Source organism: Balaenoptera acutorostrata, chromosome 2, assembly GCF_949987535.1.
Source record: "Balaenoptera acutorostrata chromosome 2, mBalAcu1.1, whole genome shotgun sequence".
Lineage (NCBI taxonomy): Eukaryota > Metazoa > Chordata > Mammalia > Artiodactyla > Balaenopteridae > Balaenoptera > Balaenoptera acutorostrata.
In genome coordinates this window covers 127,401,597-127,427,059 of record NC_080065.1, presented here as the reverse complement: position 1 = coordinate 127,427,059, position 25,463 = coordinate 127,401,597, and the positions used below count along the sequence as shown (strand labels likewise).

General features: G+C 47.6%; 1 long non-coding RNA gene across 1 annotated transcript in view; it reads right to left on the bottom strand.

The window, feature by feature from the left end:
- LOC103019822 (uncharacterized) overlaps window positions 1-25,463 on the bottom strand; it is a 408,498-nt gene that overhangs the window by 367,276 nt on the left and 15,759 nt on the right. The window contains exons 2-3 of the long non-coding RNA XR_009007067.1: window positions 21,865-21,948; window positions 4,827-5,004 (exon numbers count right to left, since the gene is read on the bottom strand). This is a non-coding gene — a long non-coding RNA (uncharacterized LOC103019822). The remainder of the gene's footprint in view (window positions 1-4,826; window positions 5,005-21,864; window positions 21,949-25,463) is intronic.

The window sequence follows — 25,463 nt, the reverse complement described above, 5'->3', positions numbered from 1 at the left end:
TCATGGGGCAGGGTTTGGGCGGCATGGGGGGGGAGGGGGGCGGTGAGTACCCCCATCCTTTCCCTGAGCTCCACGTCGAAAGGGAAGCATCCTAGCACAGGCCCTCCCCATCAGAACAGCTTATCATAAAACAGAGGTGGAAGCTGGTGCAGGGCTTGGCTGGAAATCTACGCCAGGCAGAGGGGAAGTAGGGCAAACAGGTGAGCTCCATCGGCAGGGCCCAGACTGGAGTTTTGTTGCCTGCTCTGCACGGCTGGCCGAGTGCCCACCTGCAGCCACCTGGCTCTTTAGATCATAGCTCCTGTCAGTGACAAGGTGACTACTCACTGAGGTGGCCCTTCCGGCCTCATCTCCAAGGTTCTGCTGCACATTGTGACTTCCAGCTGTGCTCAAGGACCTCTCAGAATCCAGGGGAGCTGTGAAGTAGGGGCCTCCCGGAGTCCTCAGGCAGGAATGTCAATAATTCCCAGTGTTGCCCCTGCTAAGCCCTGCAAGCCCCAGAGCCATTCATCTTCCAGACTTGATTTTCAGGCTATTTCATGGCTCAAAACCATTCACCTTGGTTCTCCCAACTCTCTCCTTGCTTCCCACCATCCCCTGGGACTCAGGGCAGGTCAGGTCAGGGAAGGGGAGAGGGCAGGCGAGCCTCTGGAACAGTGGATCCCATGGATCAGAGCAAATTCCAGGGATGTGACCCAAGGACCCTGGCTCAGGTCCATAACAGAGGGAATAACTCAGATGATTATCTCAGGCTCTCGGAAGTGAGTTAAGCTTCCCCTTCCTATTCAGCTCATGTGGGAGGGTCAGTGGGAAGGAAAGGAGGCCCAGAGACCCAGGGTCTGCCTTAGGTCTGACTAGAGGCAGCGTGTAGTACAGGAAAGGGAATTAAGCTCACTGTGCCTTGGATTCCTTTTCTCTGAGAGCCTGGGGCTCAACACCCAAACATCCTGCATTTCATTAAATCCACAAAACAGATGTTTGGGTGTGGACTATGTGTCCTGGACACTGCGGACATGGCAATAAACAGACCAGTGTCTGGCCTCATGGAGTTCACATTCCCGGAGAGGTAAATACTAGGAAGAGTGTCACGCTTACTCCTGAGGAAGCAGGTTCACGTAGGGAATCAGTAAGCCAAGATCACACGGCTCCCAAGCGGGCCGCACGGCTCTCTCTCAGACGACACTGCTCTTAACCAGAACACGATTAACAGCATTAACAGGTGCTTGGCGGAGCTCAAAGACCTGAAGCTTCAGAGCCCGTGCTTATAACAGCCCCTTCCAAGGTCCTGGAAGGGGGCCTGGAAAGAAACATGTTCACATGATCTTGGGTTTCTCTAAGCTTTGCCAAAGTCAAGTCTTAACCATGACGGGAAAGAGCACTGTCTCTCCTCACTCCAGTTTCCCTCTGTCACTCCTGCCCTTGTGCTGGGTGATGTTCCAGCGGCCTTGGGCATTCAGGGACTCCCCACGCAGGAGTCAAAGCCGGGGCGGGGGGTGGGACATTGAGTTTAGTGGGCTATGTTTACGTGGTGCACCATCACCTCCACATGTGCTGAATTACTGCTAACGTCCAGTGCAGGCCCAGCTCCCAGGAGTCCGCCTGAACCCAGGGCCTACCAGCCACTTCCTGACGCCACATCAGTGGTGGAATCGCCACATGAACGTGTTCTACAGAGCCCAACATGGACGTGTGTGGTAGGGAAGAAGGAGGAAGGTTTAAAATGTATAGCATCAGACGCCAGCCCATGAGAAATGCTTCCAGTTCCTAGACCTGTAAAATCCTAAGTAGAGGATTCGGTTCCCCTAGTTGGGGGAAGTTCTCTTCTGTCAGAAACATCCTCCATGCGTTCAATTATAACACACCAGAGCTTCTTTTTCATTTTTTTTTTTTTTTTTTTTAATCGGGAAATGGTCTGGGACGTAAGTGGCTGCTGTCCCTCTGCTGTTTCCTTCTCGGTTCAGTACTTTTTTTTTTTTTTTTTTTAATTTTCGGCTGCGCTGGGTCTTCGTTTCTGTGCGAGGGCTTTCTCTAGTTGCGGCAAGCAGGAGCCACTCTTCATCGCGGCGCGCGGGCCTCTCACTATCGCGGCCTCTCCCGTTGCGGAGCACAGGCTCCAGACGCGCAGGCTCAGTAGTTGTGGCTCACGGGCCTAGTTGCTCCGCGGCATGTGGGATCTTCCCAGACCAGGGCTCGAACCCGTGTCCCCTGCATTGGCAGGCAGATTCTCAACCACTGCGCCACCAGGGAAGCCCCTTTTTCATTTTTGATGAGAACTGTACAAAATAGAATTCACCAAAATTCCTCTGTTTATGAGACACAAACGGGTAGTAATACTACAAACAGTGAGTGTATCTGTATGAAATTACTCATTTTCCACATCTAAACTGCCAACAACAACCCCTACGTTCACAGCAGCACTATTCACAATAGCTAAGACATGGAAGCAACCTAAGTGTCCATCAACAGAGGAATGGCTAAAGAAGATGTGTTACATATATACAATGGAATACTACTCAGCCATAAAAAAAAGAATGAAATATTGCCATTCGCAGCAACAGGGATGGACCTTTGAGATTATCATTATAAGTGAAGTAAGTCAGGCAGAGAAAGACAAATATCATATAATATCAATTATATGTGGAATCTAAAAAAAATTATACAAATGAACTTATTTACAAAACAGAAATAAGCTCACAGACATAGAAAACAAACTTATGGTTACCAAAGTGGGAAGGGGGGGAGGGAGGGATAAATTAGGAGTTTGGGATAAACATATACACTCTGCTATATATAAAATAGATAAACAAGGACCTACTGAATAGCACAGGGAACTCCACTCAATATCTTATAATAATCAATAATGGAAAAGAATCTAAAAAATAATAGATATATATAGATATATGTATAACTGAATCACTTTGTTGTTCACCTAAAACTAATACAACATTGTAAGTCAGCTATACTTCCATAAAAATTTTAAAAATAAAACAAATTGTCAAGAACAGAAAGCAAAGTTTGATCAACCAGGCCAGAGAAAAGGCTCAATTATCTTTTATTGTCTCTTCAGAAAATTATTTTAGAAAATTGTTATCAAACGAAGAAGTGATCACAATGACTATGAAGCCAGAAAATGTAGGAATGAAAAGTATAGTAGAGGCGTGTCAGGCAGTTAATTAGCAAAAATGTTCTGTTATTTATTCTTATGGATTTTATAGTGCCGGAGGTATTTGATGGCTTTTAAAATATGTAAACTGTTGGAGCTCTTTTCTCACTCTAAATAAACATTCTCAATATCGGATTCATAATTTTGCATTATTTCTCTTAAAGACAGCTCTCAAATTGGACAAGCTTCGGGCCCCTATAAAACCTTGATCCTCCCCTGCAGCCGCCACCTCCTGAGCAGTTCTGATGTGCCAGGAACGCTGATAAATCCCTCCGCGCGGCTTATCTAATTTAATCCTCGAGCAACGCACTGAGGTAAACGAAGGCTTGGAGCGTTTATGCTACACAATACAGCTTTTTCTGCAGGGTTGAAGGAAGGATTCAAAATCACACAGCAGGGCTTCCCTGGTGGCGCAGTGGTTGAGAATCTGCCTGCTAATGCAGGGGACGCGGGTTCGAGCCCTGGTCTGGGAGGATCCCACATGCCGCGGAGCGGCTGGGCCCGTGAGCCACAACTACTGAGCCTGCGCGTCTGGAGCCTGTGCCCCGCAGCGGGAGGGGCCGCGATAGTGAAAGGCCCGCGCACCGCGATGAAGAGCGGTCCCCGCACCGCGATGAGGAGTGGCCCCCACTTGCCGTAACCAGAGAAAGCCCTCGCACGAACCGAAGACCCAACACAGCCAAAAATAAATAAATAAAAAAATAAATAAAGGGAAAATAATTAAAAAAAAAAAAAAAAAAAATCACACAGCACAGGGAGCAGCGGCCCTACACAGAATAGGAACTATTACGACAAATTGCTGTGTTTCCTCCCTGAGCCCAAGTTTCCTCTATTTAAAGTTGAAGGGGTAAAAAGAGATTTAAATCTTTGTACGTCCACAGAGGACATCAGTAAAGATACACAGAGTATTGCTAAGACTGACTGCCTCTGTGGAGGGCAACTGGGGGTGGGAAGGAGACACACCCCACTTGTACCTTCACATTTTTTTGTGTGTTTTTTTTTTTGGCTGCGTTGGGTCTCCGTTGCTGCGCGCGGGCTTTCTCTAGTTGCGGCGAGCAGGGGGCGGCTACTCTTTGTTGAGGTGCGCGGGCTTCTCCTTGCGGTGGCTTCTCTTGTTGCGGAGCACGGGCTCTAGGCGCATGGGCTTCAGTAGTTGCAGCACAGAGGCTCAGCAGTTGTGGCTCGCGGGCTCTAGAGCGCAGGCTCAGCAGTTGTGGCTCACGGGCTTAGTTGCTCCGCGGCATGTGGAATCTTCCTGGACCAGGGATCGAACCCGTGTCTCCTGCATTGGCAGGTGGATTCTTAACCACTGTGCCACTAGGGAAGCCCGGCACCTTCACATTTTTAAACAAGTTAATGAGAAGTACTTAGCACAGTGCCTGGCCCATGGTAAGTGCTCAATAAATGTTAGCTTTTGCTCTTAGTTCTTGTTATTGTTGATTACATACATATATTAATTTTTTAAAAGAGAGAGGTAGGCCCTGCTGTCTAAAGTCCCTTCCAGCTGGATTTGGTGTCTGTTTTACATAACAGTTCCTAGCACTCACCGTGCCAGCGGCTCTAATGCACTATTGCATTTAATACTCCCTGCATCTCTAAGTACTGTTCTTATTCCCATTTTGCAAATTTGGAAACAGAGGCACAGAGAGGTTAAATAACATACCCCAGGTCACACAGCCAACGCAGCAGAGGCTAGGATGAACACGCAGGCTGGGTGCCTCTAAAATGTAGACTCACTGGACCCCCTCCTGGTATGTTATGTTGAGACCCCAGCATTTTTTCATTCTTCTTCTGTGCCGCTCCAACAAGCTTCACGTACGGCAGGACAGCTTCCGGGGAGCCTAGAATATAGGACAGGAAAGTGCTGTCACTGCAGATATGAAGGCAGCAAGAAAGCCCTACAGGGCTTATTAACCAGCTAGAGATTAAGAGGGAAGGGAGGCAAGAAGGAAAGAGGAGGGAAAGAAACATGAGTGAAGTATCAACTCCTGTGTCCGACAGAGTCAGCCATTTCTCACCTATCCACCCAACTCGGCAAGGGAGTCCATGTTATCCTGATGCCCGCTTCTGAGCGGAGCAGGTGGGCTAGGAGAGTTCTCGAAGCTCCTAGGTGGTGGGACCTGGAAAACCTAGGCCCCGGGGCTCGCAGCTCTCTGACAGCAAAGGGCATCCCCCCAGACCCGCCTCCTCACTCCGCCCCTCCAGGCTTTCCTCAGCGTGTACAGCCCAAAGCAAATATTTCTACACTGCACAGCTCAGCAGGCCTCAGTGGCCTCTGTCCTACTAGGGAAGCTCTGGAGACGGGAGGTCTCCTGAGTCGGCTTGCCAAAGCAGGGACACTTCCCCACAGGGAGAGAGAGGTGGGTGAGCCCTGAGTTCTGCTGCACATACAGCCATGGACCCAGAAGCCTAGAGGCGTCCTTGGGGATAAATCTGTCTTAGACTCTCCACTCAATTCAGGAGCGCTGAGCATGGACCCTTCAAGCCCTGGCACCTCGGCCTCCGTGTGACCTGTAAGGGCTTCACGGGCCCTGCACCTAGGAATGAGGTGGTCCACGTAAGTGTCTCAGACCGCTGAGCACTTAACAGTAACAGGCACCTACCTAATAAAAGTCTCGTCTCATCATAGCTATGTGACCTTGAGCAAGCCGCTTGCCCTCTTTGATTCACCGTTTCCTTATCCGTAAAACGAAGATTACAAAGTAATAAGTGTTTCTCTACAATAAAGGATGACCCTCCAACACACGCTAGATTGAAGGTACCTTGAAGAGAGGGAACAGTCTAACTCACCTCGGCATTTCCTTTGAGGTGCCTTCCTAACAGGGTGTCTTACTCCACAGAAGAGGCTCAGCACAGATTTGCCCATTTCAAGGCAGAATTGGGTAGTGGCAAACAGTGTGTGTTATGGGCTATTCAGACCTGGATTCAAATCATGCTCTGCCACTCACTTCCCATTGGAAACCTTTCAGAGTTCGGTCATCACTCATAACTACACCTCCAGGGTCCCAGATCGCAAAACTCTAGAGGGAGCTATTCTTTTTTTTTTTTTTTTTAATTAGAGTGTGATTTCTTTTTTTTTTATTTTATTTTTAAAGATTTATTGATTGATTGATTAATTGATTGATTGATTGCTATGTTGGATCTTCATTTCTGTGCTAGGGCTTTCTCTAGTTGAGGCAAGCGGGGCCCACTCTTCATCGCAGTGCGCAGGCCTCTCACTATCGTGGCCTCTCTCGTTGCGGAGCACAGGCTCCAGACGCGCAGGCTCAGTAGTTGTGGCTCACGGGCCTAGTTGCTCCACGGCATGTGGGATCCTCCCAGACCAGGGCTCGAACCCGTGTCCCCTGCATTAGCAGGCAGACTCTCAACCACTGCGCCACCAGGGAAGCCCTATTCTTAAAATGTGTTCATGGAGCGAGGCACACAGGATCCCTGTCTGAAAGGTGAGTTGTAAGGATGCAAGGCCATGGTGAGTATAAAATGGGTTAGCACAGGCTGGCTCAGAGTGAGTGCAGAGAAACACAGTCTAGAGAAGTTCTGAATTAAAAGAAGATGCTAAATTCACGAAACAGCAGACTAGGTCCACAATACACTATTTGAAAGGTTAAAGAATTTTGCTAATATGCAAAGATAATACCGCCAATTTGTATTTTCAGGAACTCACTCCTTTTTCTGGTTGTTCCAGGGAAGCTTTTATGAACCTTATTTTTTTGTTTTGGTTTATTTTTTTCCCCCATTGTGAATGTGGAAATGGTTCCATTAGCAAAGGCATATCAATTTTTAACACCCCTCACCAAAATGGTCTATTCATATAAATGAATCTTAATCTTCATTTTATATTGATAAGCTGCAGAGCTGACATAAACAACATTTTTTTTTCCATTTAAATCTGGCTTGTCATTCTATAAACTTGATGCTGTTTGCAAACATCCCTGTAAAGAACTCCAGTCTTTCTACTGTGAAAGAAAAATGTGCAGTGGCCACTGCTTGGACTCGAAAAAGATGTTTATAGTACTGCTCCAGGCAGAGGCTGAGAGGCTTCTTTAAATCTTAAAGATTTAAAGGAGAAATTGAGCTACCATCTCCATCCTGAGCCAACAAGACAAAAACCCGCCTCTACCTGGAAGTTTACAGGAAACAAGTTCTGATTTTCTCTGCTAACCACTGTGCCCTTCTTTAGAAACAGCTTATCCACATGGGGCTAGCCCTTCTGTAACATCTGTATCTTTTTTTTTTTTTTTTTTTTGGTCATGCCATGTGGCTTGTGGGATCTTAGTTCCCCAGCCAGGGACTGAACCCCAGCCCTTAGCAGTGAGAGCATAGAGTCCTAACCACTGGACCGCCAGGGAATTCCCATGTAACATCTGTATCTAATCTGCATTTGTACATCTAAGGTTTACCTGGGAAGCATCCCCATGTATCAGGAAGAAAAGAGGCCTGGATGAGATGACCAGAGGAGGAGAAACAAACACTAGGTCAATGGAGGAGAAGGGCACCAGGAGTCCGAACGCCAATGCTCTATTCTTCAGCTCGCCACTTCAGACCTATGCTTTGGCAAGTCGCCTACCATCCCCGAGATCAGATTCCTTATCAGTAAAATGGAACTTAAAAACTCCTCTCCTGTCTACCTCAAAAGGATGGGTCCTTCCCTACCTCCCTCACTAGAGCTGAGAACTGCTGCCACCGTGACCCAGCCCCACACCAATTCCCATGTCTGAAATAATGACCAGGTAGTGCAGAGTTGCCAACTCAAGTTCTTAACGTAAAAATGAGCGAGGGGGTGTGCATTCCATGTGTTCCTCTCAGCTGCAGTGTGCTCCTGTTTCCAACAGCCCAAACTTTCCCCCTTCCCATGCTGTGTCCCTTTACTACCACCACTGCTCAGCAGCCCTTAGCCAATGACGTTGCCCACAAACGCCCAAAAGGAGAAAATGGTTACACAATGATGGTTCAGGGAATCCTACGTTCCCATTTTAAACAGTAATTAGGAAGGCTATAGAGGCACACGGGGGAAAGGTCTATACTATAATGCTGAATGAAAAACACAGTCACAGAAATCATACCTATCGCTAAGTTTGCAGGCTTTGGATGGAATCAGACCTGGGTTTGAATCCCAGTTTTGCCAACCATGACGACATGATCTCTCAGAGCCTCGGTCCCTTCATCAAAGGAATAGGGATGATAATTCCTTCCTTCTAGAGTTATTGCGAGATTTGGTGGAATATATGTAAAAGGTTTAGCACAATCCAGGCTCCTGGTGAGAGACTTCACATTATGTGCATATGTGGGAGGATAAAGATGAGAAAGGATCCCAGGCAAAAGGGCAGGGTGCATTAAAGAGCAGAAGAGGGGCTTCCCTAGTGGCGCAGTGGTTGAGAATCTGCCTGCCAATGCAGGGGACACGGGTTCAAGCCCTGGTCTGGGAAGATCCCACATGCCACGGAGCAACTAGGCCCGTGAGCCACAACCGCTGAGCCTGCGCATCTGGAGCCCGTGCTCCGCAACAAGAGAGGCCGCGACAGTGAGAGGCCCACGCACCGCGATGAAGAGTGGCCCCCGCTCGCCACAACTAGAGAAAGCCCTCGCACAGAAATGAAGACCCAACACAGCCAAAAATTAATTAATTATTTAATTTAAAAAAAAAAAAGAGCAGAAGACACACGGTGTTTTGGGGTTTTTTTTCCCACTTAAGATTGTTGTATCTTAACAAAATACACAAACACCAATAGGACTAGAATAATACAATTAAATAAGATTCTTCTGACCAAAAACCCTGCCCTTCTCACTCACGCTAGGGGGTACTATTCCTAAGAGGTCTGCTCTTGGGACAATTTTTATGAAAAACAGAAAAACCTGGAGCCTCTGGAGCTTTCCCACCCCAAGCCCATGCAACTCCAGCTCAACAGGAATGGGCTGGAATCAGCTTTCTTAAGGAAACCTACATCCAAGGGGGACAGGGAGTGGCGAGGAAGTAAGGCTGGAAGATGAAGGGCAGATTCATAAAAAAAACTCTTAGAGCTTTCCACCTTGGTTGCAGAACCCTTACGCACCCTCAGCAAACCACAAGGCTGCCCAGTAGGGTGTCACCACCCTCGAAAGGGCATCTAGACTGTGGGTTCCCGCCGCCTGGGTTTGGGAACCAGGCTCCAGCAGGACGGTTTGCAGCAGGCAGAGGGTATTCAACCAGAGGCAGATGACTGGGGTGGGACTTGATTTGTTTGTAGACAGTTATCAGTGGTGACAGGCTCATTATTTTCATTCTATGGAGCCAACAGACACAGGACAAATAATAGGTCTGAGCCGGAGAAGCAAAGGTTAAGGTGAGGGGGAGAGAGGTAACTGAGGGGGAACCCTCCCCGGCAGGCCCGCCGTGCCCTCTGAATCACGACGGCAGTGAGGGTGAGCAAGGACCAGAGGACATGGGACGCTTGTCTGTTCCTGCTCTGCTGGTCCCAGCAGACACTCCTTGAGGGCCAAGATCGCATCCACTGTGTGACTGACTCTAAGTGCCCCAGGTGGAAATAGCTTCATCAAGACCTCATCTAAATGGCTCAGCATCAGGGGGGATGCAGTAACCTGGCGGCCCTCTCACCCTCACTCCTTTACCCAGCGCGGCCCCATTTTCCTCTCCAGTAATAACAGCTCACATTACTAAGGGCCTCCTCCTGCCAGGCGCTGTGCTAAACCCTTGGCACTCACCATTGCATGTCACTTTGCCAACAACCTGGGAGTTAGGGACCGTTACTATTCCATCTTACAAATGAGGAAATGAAGCTTAGAGAAGGTTCTAGGACTTGCCCAAGCCGGTAAGTGGCAGAACCACCAAACTCAGATCCCAAGCTCTCAATCACTGCACCCTCTCCCTCTTTTCATCTCCTTTCTTTCTCCTCTGTTTATACCAAAGGCTTCTAAGACCATCTCCCTCACCCCAAGTCAGATCCCATACCTTCTGGGGGTTTGGGGCTACGCAGGAAGCAGACCTCCAAAGAATAAGGCCCCTCGGGTGGAGGGTTACTGTTTCTGAGATTTCTCAAGAACAGGAAACTTCCTGGACTGCCTGCAATAAATCCAAGCCTTCCTTCCTTTGTGATTTCACCCCGGAGCAATACTCCAGGATGACTCATCTCGAGGCCGGCAGGAGATCTCCTCTGGAGACTGGAGGTGACCTTGGCCGGGCACTCACATCCTGTGCCTGTTTTCCCATTTGTCTAATGGACAGCCCCGGCCTCCCTGCCAGGCTTGTTATTGGAATATTGGGGTGAACACAAAGCATGCGGAAAATCAATTTAAAAAGAGAATGCAAAATACCGACACTCATCCAACTTCCAACTACATCCCACATACCAAACCCTTATCTAAATCCCCTCCAATCTGAATTCTAGCTTCCAGAGTTCACCCGTACTCCTGCCTTCTCCTTGTGTTAAGGGCAAACTGATGCCTAGAAAAAAAAGAAAGGTGACACGGATAATAATCCCTTTATTTCCAAACGTAATTAGCCACTACTTCAGTTCCCCATCACCCTATTACAAGCACACACAATACTAAGAACAACTAACAGTCACGGACCCCTAATTAAGTATGTATTTTATATATTTTTTTCCTCACTTAATCCCTTTAGGAGTGTCTATGACTAGCCCCACTTTACAGATGAGAAATAAGGTTCCGACCAGTGGATCACACAGCTAGTAGACATCAAAGCCCAGGTCCCAGATCAGATCTGTCAGTCTCCACAATACTACCCTGCCTTCACTTACTTCCTTTTAAAATGCTAAGCCAGAGGGCTCTCTCACCACCTGCCCCACTTGGTTTTTCTGCATAGTTCTTAGGCTGTTTAGTAATGAACTTACTGCCCTGCCCCTCCCCCATTCGGGTAGACTGTAAATCCACGTGGGCAGGGACTTTTTTGCATGTCTTGCCACTGCCGGGTCCCCTCAGTGCCTGGAACAATGCCTGATACATAGTAGGTACTCAATAAATATTTATTAAAGAAATGAATTTGGCCAAAAATCCTCATGAGCTAGTTTTGACTGTCCTTTCTACTCTACTGTAGGTTTTGGCAGTGTTTTGTTTATCTCAGTCCCCGGCTACCTCTCATCCCTCTCGGAGTCTAGAATGATATTTTGAACATAGTAAAATATTCCATAAATACTTTGGGGCAGGACTGAACTCTTTCGATGTGGTTTTGGAATGTGCGCTGGCAGTGGTCTGCTGTCTGGGGAATTCACTGTCTCTGCTCCCCACAACAAAGAGGGTGCTCAGGGGGAAACTGAGGAGAGCTGGGAAATGCGTGGTGCTTCCTCTCTGTGGCCCTGGGTCCAGCCCTCCTCGTCCTGCTCCACGATGCCAGTGGACAGGCGGGCTCACAGCCTGATGCACAGGTCCCGTCCCTGGCTTTCACGTGCTGTTTCTGACTCATCTTCCCTGGGCTCTGGGAACGCGTTCTGCGTGCAGCTTCACAAACTCTGCCGAGCAGCCGGCTGAGCAGGCGTTGGAAATGATATGGGGGAGAAAAAGGATCTAATTAAGCAGAGTAGGTGATAGTGTCAGGAAGAAAAAGCAAGCAAGTGGCAATTTGGATATCTGCCTGCAAATAAGAGAGATGACTGCCGTCTTCTCCTCTGGCTCCTGTTTGTCCTATAAATCTCAGTTCACTAATCCAAGTGTTTTCATTATCGCTGTATCATACAACATGCTGTGTCGGGCCCATCATGGGGAAATTAAAACCAAGGAGGGGGGCGGAGGGATTCAGGCTACCCCGTTCTCCCATTTCTCTTGTTTACACTAATCTGAAGGTGTTTTTCCCTCGGCCATAAACACAACATGGGGTTTTCCAGCATCAAACAGATTACCTTCTTCCACTCATAAAAAGGAACCTCAGGCCCTGAGCTCCTCCCCCGCCAAAACCATGCAACTCAGGGGCCAGGAGTCACCTTGGCCACTGTTGACACTTACTCCCCAAGAAATCATAAGAACCAGGTCATGGGGCATTCCCTGGCGGTCCAGTGGTTAGGACTCTGCGCTTTCACTGCCATGGCCCAGGTTCAGTCCCCTGTCCAGGAATTAAGATCCCACAAGCCGTGAAGCGTGGCAAAAACAAAACAAAACAAAAAACACGTCATGAATTAAACACCAGCTCCATAAGGAGAGTCCCTGGGGTGGGAAGCAACATGATGGTTAAGATGAGCATTTGAATTTCACCTCCACTACCTACTAGCTGCGTGGCCTTGGGCAAATCACTTAACCTCTCTGAAACTCAGCTTCTTCAAATAAAACACATCGATAACAGGATTAAACGTATAGGGCTTCCCTGGTGGCGCAGTGGTTGAGAATCTGCCTGCTAATGCAGGGGACACGGGTTCGAGCCCTGGTCTGGGAAGATCCCACATGCCACGGAGCAGCTGGGCCCGTGAGCCACAACTACTGAGCCTGAGCGTCTGGAGCCTGTGCCCCGCAACGGGAGGGGCCGCGATAGTGAAATGCCCGCGCACCGCGATGAAGAGCGGTCCCCGCGCCGCGATGAAGAGTGGCCCCCACTTGCCGCAACTAGAGAAAGCCCTCGCACGAACCGAAGACCCAACACAGCCAAAAATAAATAAATAAATAAATAAAGTAGCTATAAAAAAAAAAAAATTAAAAAAAAAAAAAACGTATAACATAGAGCACTTAGCACCGTACCTAACACACTCTAAGTGCTATGCAACCTGTTCCCATCTGTGGCCCTCAGTGCTGCCATTCCAACTGCTAAAGCAAACTTCTAGAAAGCTGTGTGGCTCAGTCTTTCCCCTCCATCTCAAACCTCAAATGTCACCTTATCAGGAAGCCTTCCCTTACCACCTTAAATAAAATAAAATACTACTCCCCTCTCTCATACACACACCCTGCATCCCCCCTTCATTTTAGTCCACAGCACAAAACACTACCTGACATATTACACAAACACACACACACACGCACAGTTTGAACAACATGGGTTTGAACTGTGTAGGTCCATTTATATGCAAATATTTTCAGTAAATATAGCACCTGTATTTTCGTTTTACAGATCTTTAAGTGTGGGGAAAAGTTTGTGTTTTATTAGAGATCACAATATATGGAATTCAAAGAACATGTTGAGCGTTTGAGTCTTGATTTTATCCAAACTCTTTCAGCTTCCTGCCCTTGGATGAGTCATTTATCGAATCCTTTGTTTTTGAGGCAGAGATAGTAGTACGTGGATTTTCAACTGAGCGGGGGTCGGAGATCCTAACCCCTGGGTAAAGGCTCAAACATATATATATTTTTTAAATTTACATATAAAAATAAATATATATGTATCTTTTGTCTCCTTCACCTAAAAGATAAACTCCAAGAAAGCAGAGCTTTTGTTTGGTTGACTGCTGTATCTCCAGCACCTACAACAGAGGCGCCTGGCATAGAGTGGGTATTTAATAAATATTAGCTGAATGAATAAACAGAAGCTATTTTTCTGATGACGATGACTAGAAGGGCCATCAGAGACCACACAGGCCAGAGTTCTTCACAGGCTAGGAAACTGAAGCCGAGAGACATTAGATGACCTGCCTCTGGTTCCTGCTTGTCTAGAACTGCATGGCCGTGGAGGCTGGGGACCCTGACTCCTGGTGTCTTGCCCTGCCTCAAGGCAGCCGGCTCAGACCAACAACTCAGCATACTGGTACCCAGTGCTCCTCATCTGAGGACTGGAAACAATTAAGCAGATGGCTCTCCCTCCCAAGTACTCCGGACCCGGATGCCTCAGTGACTGGCAATCTATAAAAGCAAAAAGGACAGGTGGAGATACCGCAGCCGCTCTGGAAATCCATCAACAAATGTGCTCAGTGCTGAGGAACTGCAGACAGCTGCAGCACAAAGGAGCCAAAGGCCACTGCACTCCTCTCACAAAATTCACCAGCATCGAGGACCCTCTTGGCTTTCCGCACCGACTGAAGGGAAGCACTGCAGCCCTGTTTCTGGGGTGCCTGGATGGCTCCCTCTTACACAGACACGGGGACCCTGTGGGGAAGGATGGAAACCCCCACTCCACCATTCCTAGGAGCACAGCCTCCCTGGAAACCCACTTTTCATCTCTTAGGATCAAATGAAAAGCCCAGATACAGCACATGGCACAGTGCAGGGCACACAGCAGGCACGCGATGCCACTGACTGTTCTACAGGATGCCGATGCTAGCCAGAGGCAAACACACCCCCTCCCCCACCCCCATCCACCTCACCAGCTCTGACCTTAGAATCCAGGGTCTTGAAATGAAGGGGGCTATTTGGCCTTAGGAATTCAGCACCAGGTCAATCTTTTCCAAGGATCCTATTTTCCCATTCAAGTAGAGTGGAAAGAACGTAGACTCCACACCAAGTGCCGCTCTTCCTCCAAACCACTCAGGACCTCATACAGCCCCAGAAGGGAAGATTCTAGCCTGAGGTATCAGCCACTCAGGTTCTTTTTTCCCAGAAAGTGGGATCTGGCCCAGAGCTCCCTGGAGGGTGGGGTGACAAAACACCCAACGAAAATTCCCTGCGTCCTTTTACTACCGGTCCCCCTAACCAAATAATCAAATTTAAAGTACCAAAGAGGGACACCACCAGTAACCAGAGAGTGGTGACTAAATGAGTCCCATCGCTTGCACCTTACTCTGTGTGAGCTGGTCAGGTTCCTCACCTCCCTGAACCTCAGTTTCCTCATCTGTATAAAGAGAATAGCAATGCCAACCTCATGAGACTATTGTAAGGATGGAATGAGAGAACGCACTAACCACCGCGCGTGGGATATTAGCTGGTGCTTTAAACATTCAAGCCAAGAAGCCCAGTGCAGCCAGTGCCGGAGTCACAAGCATTAATTGCTCCCGAACCCAAAGAACACTGTACAGCAAAGGCAGCCCTTCCCTAGACCACAGACCAGACTCGACCACTCCACCACGGGCCGCAGGTTGGGAGCAAACTTGAACTCCACCAGAGGCCTCTAGAAATCTTACCAAGCAATGGGGACGGGGTCAGGACAGGTAAGGCTGCAGAAAGTCACGGGTGTAACAGAGGCCCAAGCAGCTCCTGAAACGGGTGTCCGGCTGTAAATGGTGGGATGCGCCTCATGAAATAACCTGGTCTGATGTAACTGTTACATTGGACTTCCCACTGGAAACTGCTACCTTTGATGGCTTGGGACTTCTGGGATGTTCCGGTGGCTGTGTGGCTGCGGGGTTACAAACATAAGGTTGGGGTGTCCCAAACCTAGGTAGGGTGTCCCAAGAGTCCCCCGGAGGGGTTCCAGGAGCTGGTGACTTTCAGCTATCACGTAACTTCCCTGGGCCTTAGTTCCCCGCCCCCCGCCCCTGGGGAACTAATGATCACTCCCTGTGCAAGGAGTCGTGAGGCTCAACGGGGCGGGGGAGCGCTCAGGCCCTTCCTGGGCAGGGCCCGGGGCGACAGCGCGGGTCTCCTCAGTTCAAGAAGGAAAATGCCGAGGAGAGAAGGGTGGCGCGCGCGGCTGCACACGAGCTGAGGCCCTTTCTCTTCGGCAGCTGCTGAAAAAATAATCAAAAGAAAGCAACTGGAACGCGAGCGGGGGGCGCGGGGGGGCGGGGGCTCCTCCCGCCGGCGCCCCGGAGCCGGCCCGGGCCTGTGGCCTGGCCTGGCCTGGCCTGGGAGGCCGGGAGGCCGGGGCGCGGGTGCCCCGCTGGAGCGCCGAGGCCCCGCTGCGCCCGGCCGGGCGGGGGCGGCGGAGGCGGAAGCGGGGGCGGCCGGAGCGCGGTGGGGATGTTTAAAGGAAATTTACAATCATTTCCTCTCTGTGGTTTGGTGACAAATCAACAACATCCTGTTCTTTTGTGAGGCTCCGGGCGCCTGTGAGGCGGGGGCAGCGCTCGGGCTCTTAAAGGGACACACACTGGCCCCCCTCCCTCCCACGCACCGCTCCCCTGCGGCTCCAAAAAAAAAAAAAAAATTACAGCCTCCCCAAGGCGCCACCTCCCGGGGCGCGCGCTCGGCCGGAATGCGGGGACTGCTGCCCGAGCAGCCCCCGGGCCACATGCCCTCCCCCACGGCGGCGGCGTTCCCCCGCCTCCCACGCCATCCCGGGACCCGAGGAGAAGTTTGCAGCTGCGCACCCCTCTGATAGATGTCGCAGCCCGGGGACACCCGCCGAGGCGACACAGAGGGGGCGGAGGGGCGCCCGCCCGACGGTTCCCCTCTTCCCCCCCAACCCTGGGGCAGCGCCGCCCCTGCTTCAGACCTCCGGGTAGTTTTTATCCACCTCTTCCAAACCCCTGGCCTCGAATTTTTCCACCCCTAAACTCTGGATTTATGGTTAAAATGTCGACGTACACACACGAGGTTTATAAAACGCCAAAGCACAGAGAGGCTTCCCAAGCTGTAGGAGTAATGAGAATCAGATGGCTAGGACTAGAAAAATAAAATATACTCAACTGCCCTCCCGGGATTTCTTTCGTTCAGTCATTTAATGAGTATTTTTCACTAAGCGCTGGTTACCATTCTAGGCTGTTCAGCAGGAACAAGACAGAATCAGCCCCTGCCCCCAGGGGGCTTAAAGTTTTGAATGAATGAATGAACGAACGAACAAATGACTGAACAGGATTATTTCACACGCTCTAAGTGCTATGATTAAAGGGTCATATTCTTGAACAGCAGCTTTTAATCCAGAGAACTCTTTGAGCAGGTGACCATCAGACTGGGACCAGAAGGGTGAAAAAGCACCATTCCTGGGAAGAATTAGTTGAGGGGTCCATACAGTATTCTCAGGAAAGAGACTGAAAGTTGGGGCAGCACCTGAAGGGCACCCAGAGGACAGGTTTCCTGCATAAGGACAAGTCTTGGAGGTTGGCATCCAGGATAAGAGAGACCTGGGTCCTTCTGGTTGGGGCTCTATAACCAGGGCAAGTCCTTCCCCACTCTAGGCCTCACCGTTTCCTCATCTGGAAAATGAGATCACCGGACTAGACTCAGTAGTTCTCAACCCTGGTACAAATTAGAATTCCCTAGGGAGATTTTCAAAAAACACTGACCCTTCTCCCTGATCCCACCTCAGACCAGCCTGGGCACTGGCTTTTTTTTTAAGGCTCCCCAGGTAAATTTAGTGTGCAGCCAGGGTTAGGAACCAGTGATCTAGATGATCTCTGAAGTCTGGGTTTAAAGCACATTGAGAACTATTCATACTCAGGGTATAATCATTCCCATCATTGAGTGCTTGACATCTACTATATAATACACCAAATACGCTATGTATATATCAATATTTAATTTAAGTTACCAAAAAAAAAAAAAAAGCTGTACCAAATTAGATATCCCCATTCCACAGATGAGGAAACTGAGATACAGGAAAATACGAAATTGGATCAAGAGCACATAGCTAATAAGTGGTCTTACCTGAATCCTTTAAGCTAGAGTGCCTTTCCAGGGAAAAGGAACAGCACATTTCTAACTAATGGAGTTGTTAATCACACAAAGTAGCTACCAAGAGAAGAGCTTTAATCAAGGGGCTGCTCATCCATCTTGGACAGAGGCAGGAGACTGGCCTGGATGATCTCTGGTCATTCTGACAGCCCCAAGGTGTGCATGCCCAGAGTGGGGGTCCCAAATGATAGAGTGTGACAGTCTAAGAAGACAGTCTTTTATGTTTCATTGAAATGATCCTCTTGATCCTTTCAAAGATGATTCCCATAAAACGTGCAGCTTTGTCTTAGCCAGACAGAAGAACCATTTGGCAGGGCGAGGAAGAGAGAACTTCCTGAGTACCCCAGCAGGGCAAGGATAGACTACACTCATCCTACAGGCTCCCATATGGGGCCCACCACTGCCCCTTTTACCTCTTGACCACCTTCCCATCTGTGCAGTTTCCTGAGGCAGAAGCCAGATGAGGGCATGGTAGGTGGGAGCTGAGACAGGTTCCCAGGAGAGTAAAAGATCTGTTACAGCAGAGATTAGAAAAAAAAGGAAGTTGATCCATTCTTACAGTGGAATACTGTGCTGCCATCAAAAAGGAGAAGAGAGCTGTATGGATAGACTAGAAATACGCCTGTGATGTACAAGGTACAGAATAGGATCTTCTCACTGATAATTATGTAAACACCACACACAGGAAACCAGCAGAACCTTCTGGAAGGACAGACATCAAACTGTCATTAGTGATGCCAGGGCAGATGCATGGTGGGGTGGGGGGTGGGGGTCAGGGGAGGGCAGTGGGGTAGTGTGTCCTGTTAATGGTATACTTATACTTTCTCTGTATTAATCTCCACGTTATTTAAATTGTTGACAACAATCATGTATTAATTTTTCAAAGATAAAAATACTTCTATTTATATATAATAAAGATAAATATTGAAGGGGGAGCGTAAAAGCCCACCCTGGGCCTTGGGAATTCTATCCAGGGTACACCCCCAGCAATGCCATCTTTGCAGAGCTTTCTAGCTGGTGTTAATGATCCCATTGCTCTTCCACAGTTGCTTTGTCCTCAGTGTGTCATGTCAGTAGCAGTCTCTCACCTGGTCAGCTGCCTCCCCTCCAGTCAGGGAGGGTCCCACAGCATTTCTGGGTTACAGAAGGTGGATTTAAGAGCTGCCAGCTCCGGGCTTCCCTGGTGGCGCAGTGGTTGAGAATCTGCCTGCTAATGCGGGGGACACGGGTTCGAGCCCTGGTCTGGGAAGATCCCACATGCCGCGGAGCAGCTGGGCCCGTGAGCCACAATTGCTGAGCCTGCGCGTCTGGAGCCTGTGCCCCGCGACGGGAGGGGCCGCGATAGAGAAAGGCCCGCGCACCGCGATGAAGAGCGGTCCCCGCACCGCGATGAAGAGTGGCCCCCGCTTGCCGCAACTGGAGAAAGCCCTCGCACGAACCGAAGACCCAACACAGCCAAAAATAAAAATAAATAAATAAATAAATAAGAAAATCCTTTAAAAAAAAAAAAAAAATTCCCTCTTTAAAAAAAAAAAAAAAAAAGAGCTGCCAGCTCCAAGTGATGTAAGAGATGACAAAGCTCATTTGAGAGGGAAAAATCACCACAGGGGCTACTTGGCAGTGGAGGTAGGTGAAGGGAGTGGCACTGGTGTTCAAAGGCTCTGATTTCTCTGTGTGTCTATGTGTTGTTTTGGAAGCTGAGAAATGGAATCTGACAGACCAAGACCTGAAAAAGATTTGTGGTCAGAACCTTATTCCAGAAATCTGAAAGGCCAGGGACAGGGATCTGCTTATAACATTATATGCAGAACTGTCCCCGCCAGTGATAACTCAGCAAATTCAAGGCCTAGGTGACCAACTGTCATGCTCTAGGGAGGAACTGTATGGCCACTCGATGCTTCCTCTTATTTATATTTTCTTAGATCTTTGTACTTTATAAACAGAATAATGTCAAGGTTAAGATCATAAGCTAGAAAGACAGAGAATCCAGGTGGGAGTCTCAGCTCTACCACCCTCACTAAGCCTCAGTTTCCTCTTCTTTAAAATGGAAATAATAATAGTACTTACCTCATAGAGTTATTCAGTGAGAATTAAATGAGATAATACAGGAAGTGTCCTGAGCCCTATACCTGGCACACACAGTCAATGATAATTATTGGTTTTATAACTAACAGTAACAAGATCCAAGGCAGTTATTAACTGTATCTTTAAATACGATACAATGAGAATAAGGAAGGTGACTGACCTTAGTGGCTCAATGATGTTCACACATTTACTAGCTTACACTGCTCAAACATAAGTCCGAATCTTGGCCTCCAGAATTAGAAGTCTTCCAGAAGACCTGTGTCCACTAAAATCCCACATGGTTGAGCTATTGCTGCATTCAAAAATTATCACCTTCATCCAAAGTCATTCAATAAGGCCCTACTTACGTGCGCCCTTGTGTTGGCTGCTGTACAGATAGGCCAAGACAAATGAAATTCCTTCCTTCCATTCATCCGGGCCAGGCCATCTTTGAATCTTCCCAAAGCCCTTAAAAATAGGGATTCTTTTCCTTCTTTCATCCTTTCCTTCCTTCCTTCCATCCTTCCTAATTCTGCTTCCTCCTTCCTCAGTCTAGTTATGAGAAAGAAAGTTTCTGGGGGTAGGAGGTTTAAACTGATGGCCCATTAACAGCAGAACAAAGCAAAAGGAATTTTCCTGGTCACCAGCCAACAACTTTAGAGTGGTGTTTAAAATTCACTTGCTTAGGGGGAGGGAGAAAGGTTGACCAGGAGACGGTGGGAAAGGATTTCTCCCAGCTGATGGGGAACTGGGGAACAACCTTTGTTATAGCCAGTAAAACCAGCAAACACCACAGCATGCTGCTTGGTTTCTGTGCTAATCTTTTATCATCCAAACTTGAAATGCGGATATGAGAAAGAAAACAAACGTCTGTCTGCTGAATCCATAAATAAAATGTTCTCCTTGGCTTCAGATTTAGGGAACACCTGGATCCCTGCTCTGGCTTTGACCATGATTTGCTAAAATATAACATAGCCATAAATTTCTTCTGAGCCCGCAGACACACATGCATTCTCTCTCTCTCTGTCTCTCAATCATACCCTGCCTTAGTCCAGCTGTGGCAAAGTTCAGCAGGAAAGGAGCTTTGGTCATGCAGTGTTTTCCCTACCCCGTGTTTGCATTTTTAAATTTTATTTCTTGGCAGTCTGAAAGTCACTGGGGAAGGCAGCTTCAGCACTGAATTTGTAAGCAGATCTGTTCTAGTAGAAATGTTCTTCTAGGGATCTCCTCTGCTGTGGAAGGCTGACCAGTGAAGAGTCCTGTTGGAATTTGGAAGCTGGCCCTTATCACCTCCCTATACCACTCTCCCCTCTCCCACAATGCACTGCTCCAGGAACTTTCCTAGCCCTATGGCCACCTACATAGGCCTAAAAATTTCTACAACCTCTTGGGGCTTCCCTGGTGGCACAGTGGTTAAGAGTCCACCTGCCAATGCGGGGGACACGGGTTCGAGCCCTGGTCCGGGAAGATCCCACGTGTCGCAGAACAACTAAGCCCATGCACCACAACTACTGAGCCTGCCCTCTAGAGCCTGCAAGCCACAGCTAATGAGCCCGCGCTCCGCAACAAGAGAAGCCACCCAATGAGAAGCCCGCACACCACAACGAAGAGTAGCCCCCACTCGCTGCAACTAGAGAAAGCCCATGCGCAGCAACGAAGACCCAACGCAGCCAAAAATAAATTTATAAAAAATAAATAAATAAAAATAAAATAAAATTTCTACAACCTCTTGACCCTGGGAGTTTCTGGGGGCCCCACCAAATTGCCCAAGACTGCTTAAGAAGTAGTTACACACATGTTTAGGTTTTCCTAGTACAATGACTTCCAAATTCTTTAAAACTTAGCAGCATTCTTTTCAAAGGAACACAAAATATGAAAAACAGATTAAAACTATGGTTCCTGGTTGAAGCCAATCACAATGTTGCTTAAAATGGTCCCTAGAATTCAAAGTTTGGGGGGAAAAAAAGCACTATTTTAGAATATCATTCTTTTTTTTTTTTTTTTTTTAGTTTTCATTTTTTGGCCAGACCACGTGGCAAACAGGATTTTAGTTCCCTGACCAGGGATTGAACCCACGCCACCTGCAGTGGAAGTGTAGAGTCTTAACCACTGGACTGCCAGGGAAGTCCCTCATTCTATTATTACTTTAAGTAATTTTGTCATTATAATGAAGTCCAAACTCCTCACTATGCCTATAGAACACTTTTTATCCAGCCTCTGCCTACCTGAGCTCCATGCAGTTATTTCCACGGTGTCTACTCTCTTGATTTACGCCTTGGTTTTGTTGGGGCAGGTCCTCCTCTAGTTTCCTGGGAAAAGACACACAGGAGATAAATTTTTTGACACCTTACATATCCGATCATGCCTTTCCTTTCATTCTTTCTTCACATTTTTATTGGTAGTTTTGCTAGGTATAAAATTCTAGGTTGTAAATCATTCCCCACCAAGTGTAGGCCTCTCCAGTGCCCAGGTCTTTGAACTAGATGTTACTTTTGCATGGAACACATACCCTCACCCTCACCCCATGCCCTTGTGTAGCTAACATCTCATTATTCTTGTCAGGGAAAATTCCCTGCCCAGCCAGCTGCCCCCCACAAGGCCAGATAAATCCCCCTCCTAGATGCTCCCACAACACCTGGTGTTTACCCCCTCACTACACTTATTACACCATATTATCATTACCTGTTTACTTGTTTATGTCCTCCACTAGTTTGTGAGCATAAGGGCTAAAAATACAGAGCCACAGTGCCACTCAATAAATATTTGTAGAGCAAAGGAATAAATGAATGGTTGCAATGTTTTTTTCTTTATTATGAGATACAATCTATAATAAAGTGTTTAACAAATGCCCTTACCAGTTGATGCATCCCCCAGATTTTGCGGGTATAGAACAGAATTGGTCTGGGGGAAGAAATGCCACCTTGATATTAGGAGCACAGAAAGAACCCTTATAATTTCTTGTTCAATATCTATCTTCCATGAGGACAGGGACCAGGTCTGCCCTGCTCACTGCTGTGTTCCCAACAACCAGATCATAAGACAGCTTAATAAACAGCTGTTGAATGAATGAACTAGTCCAGACAAAGGAAGTCCTATGCATTATACCACCAAGAAAATGAAGTGAAAAAAAGTCCCTAAGCTGTCTTACAGTCTTGGGGGGAAAAACAGAGGTTTGGAATGAAAACACAATTCATCATCTCCTCCCACCACACTTCCAATAGCAAACTAAAACCCTCTCCCGATTCCTTTTTCCAGATATAGGTGTTCCCTTCCTTGGACATCTGGATTTGAAGCCCTGGAATTATTAGGCTTAGACTTGCTCCTTCATAGTCTGTTTCTTTTCAATCATCAAGTCCGGTTGCCTCCTCTCCCTTTACAAGCAGCTTTCACACCAGCCCTCCTGTTTCATTCCTCTTGCTGGTACCCCCCTCAAGGCCCCCATCACCCCACACCTAGGTTTTCACATGGCCCCCTCTTTCACTCTGTCACTTTGACATCTCTATGGGATTAACCTCTCTGAAGCAACACTTTTCATAGTGTCTCTTTACTGTCTAAAACGCCTTCGGAGGCTCTTAATTTCTTTCCACATTAAGTCATGACTCCTCTCCCAGTTTTCAACCTTCAGAATGACTTCTAATGCTCTGTTTTCCCTCCCTACACACACCAGCTCACTTATCACACGTATACAACTTTCACTCTGATTAGGCAAGATGCTTCACTGTCTCAGAAACAACAGAGCAGGCTTCTGCACAATTTGCACATTCTCTTCTCTGGAATGTTCTCCTTGCCCCTCTCTTAATTCCATCCATCCTTCCAGACCTGATGTACATCTTTCCTCCTCCAAGATGCCTTCATCGACAACTTCAGGTCTCGCTGATCTCTCCAACTTTAAAATCCAAATAGTGCTTATTATCTTTGCAGCACAATTAAATCCGGATGGATGCCTTATATAAATCACTACACAGGGCTTCCCTGGTGGCACAGTGGTTAAGAATCCACCTGCCAATGCAGGGGACACGGGTTCAAGCCCTGGTCTGGGAAGATCCCACATGCCGCAGAGCAACTAAGCCCGTGCGCCTCAACTACTGAGCCTGCGCTCTAGAGCCTGCGAGCCACAACTACTGAGCCCACGTCCCACAACCACTGAAGCCTGCGCACCTAGAGCCCATGCTCTGCAACAAGAGAACCCACTGCAATGAGAAGCCCGCACACCGCAACGAAGAGTAGCCCCCGCTCACCACAACTAGAGGAAGCCCACATGCAGCAACGAAGATCTAATGCAGCCAAAAATAAAACTTAATAAATAAATAAATTTATATAAATAAATAAATAAATCACTATACAGTCTACATAGATTAGTGCGGCCTTTTCCACCTAGCCCAGCTGCTCCTTGATGGCAAAGATGTAAGGATGTCCTGTTCTTGTACCCAAGGGCCCCTTAGAGTTCAACACATAGTAGTATTCAGGAGGTGTTAAGAGAGGTGCCCTCTGCAACAGACAGACCTGGGTTAATCCCAGCCTAACCAATTACTGACTGTGTGTATTTGGGCAATAAATTTGGACCCTCTGAGCCTCAGTATCCTCATCTGTAAAATTGGGATAATAACAGTGCTAACTCATAGCGTTGTTAGGAAGAGAAATTAGATAACACTAAGTAAAGCAATCTGTACATTGCTTTGAAACATGGTAAATACTCAATATATGTTAGCCAGGGTTGTAAGAGACTCCAATCCCTGTTCTTGAAGTTGAACTTTGGCCTTGATTTTATTTTAGACTTTCTATCACTGAGTCAGCCTTGCAAACAGGGATTTCCTGCCAGTCCCTACCTCTGTATCCACCCTTGGCTGGTCAAAGCATATCCCTGCAAACGGTGGCCAGGGGCAAGTTCCATCATGCAAGGTCATCTCAGGCCCCACTTTGTTTTTCTTCCTGCCCTCAGCACTTCTGGATTCAGCGCTGAAATTTTTTAGGTGTCTTTGGCTTGTGAACCTTCTTATGCCTTTCTTTATTCTACTTTTCCTTTCTCATTCTCATTGTATTATAAAAGCAATACATGCTCATTATAAAAAAAATCTTTTTAAAGTATATAAGAGTGTAAAGTGAAGAGCAAATGTCTTGCCTCCCATCCAAAGCTCCATTCCTACTCTTCGGAATTAACCAATTGGCAGTTTCTCACGAGTATTTCTAGAAATCATCCATGGCTATTGAAACATATACACACACATACACCGTTCTGTGGCTTGCTTTACTCACTTAACAGTCTATAGCCACACTTGATAGGTACACCACACACTATTTTATGGCAACTTAGATTTCTTTTGTAGAGAGCAACCTTCATTGATTTCATGAGTCCTCTACAGATGGGCCGGTAGGTTGCCACTACTAAAACATTGTGATAAATATATATGTGTGTGTGTGTGTATATATATATGTATATATAAATACATAAATATATAAATTATATATATACACATACATATGTATATGTATTTTATACATATATATATAAAACCTGTGGACTCCTTAAGTCTTTAAGGCCTCTGATTGCCAGATTAGAGCAGACTGGGGGTGATACTTCACCTTTGGTCCTACCTCCTGAGTTCTCCACTCACACCTAGCATTCAGTCCCTATACCCACCAACTCACTGGTCAGCAGCAGGACCACCTTCCTCCTCACCTCAGAATAGAAGAGGTCATTGGACTGTTTCCTCAGGATCTCACGCAATACGCGTCACAGAACCCATTTCTCCCTCTCTCTGGGACCACAGGGGAAATCCCTGGCAATGGGGAATAGGATTTCAGAATCTGGCTGTGTTCTCTGGTA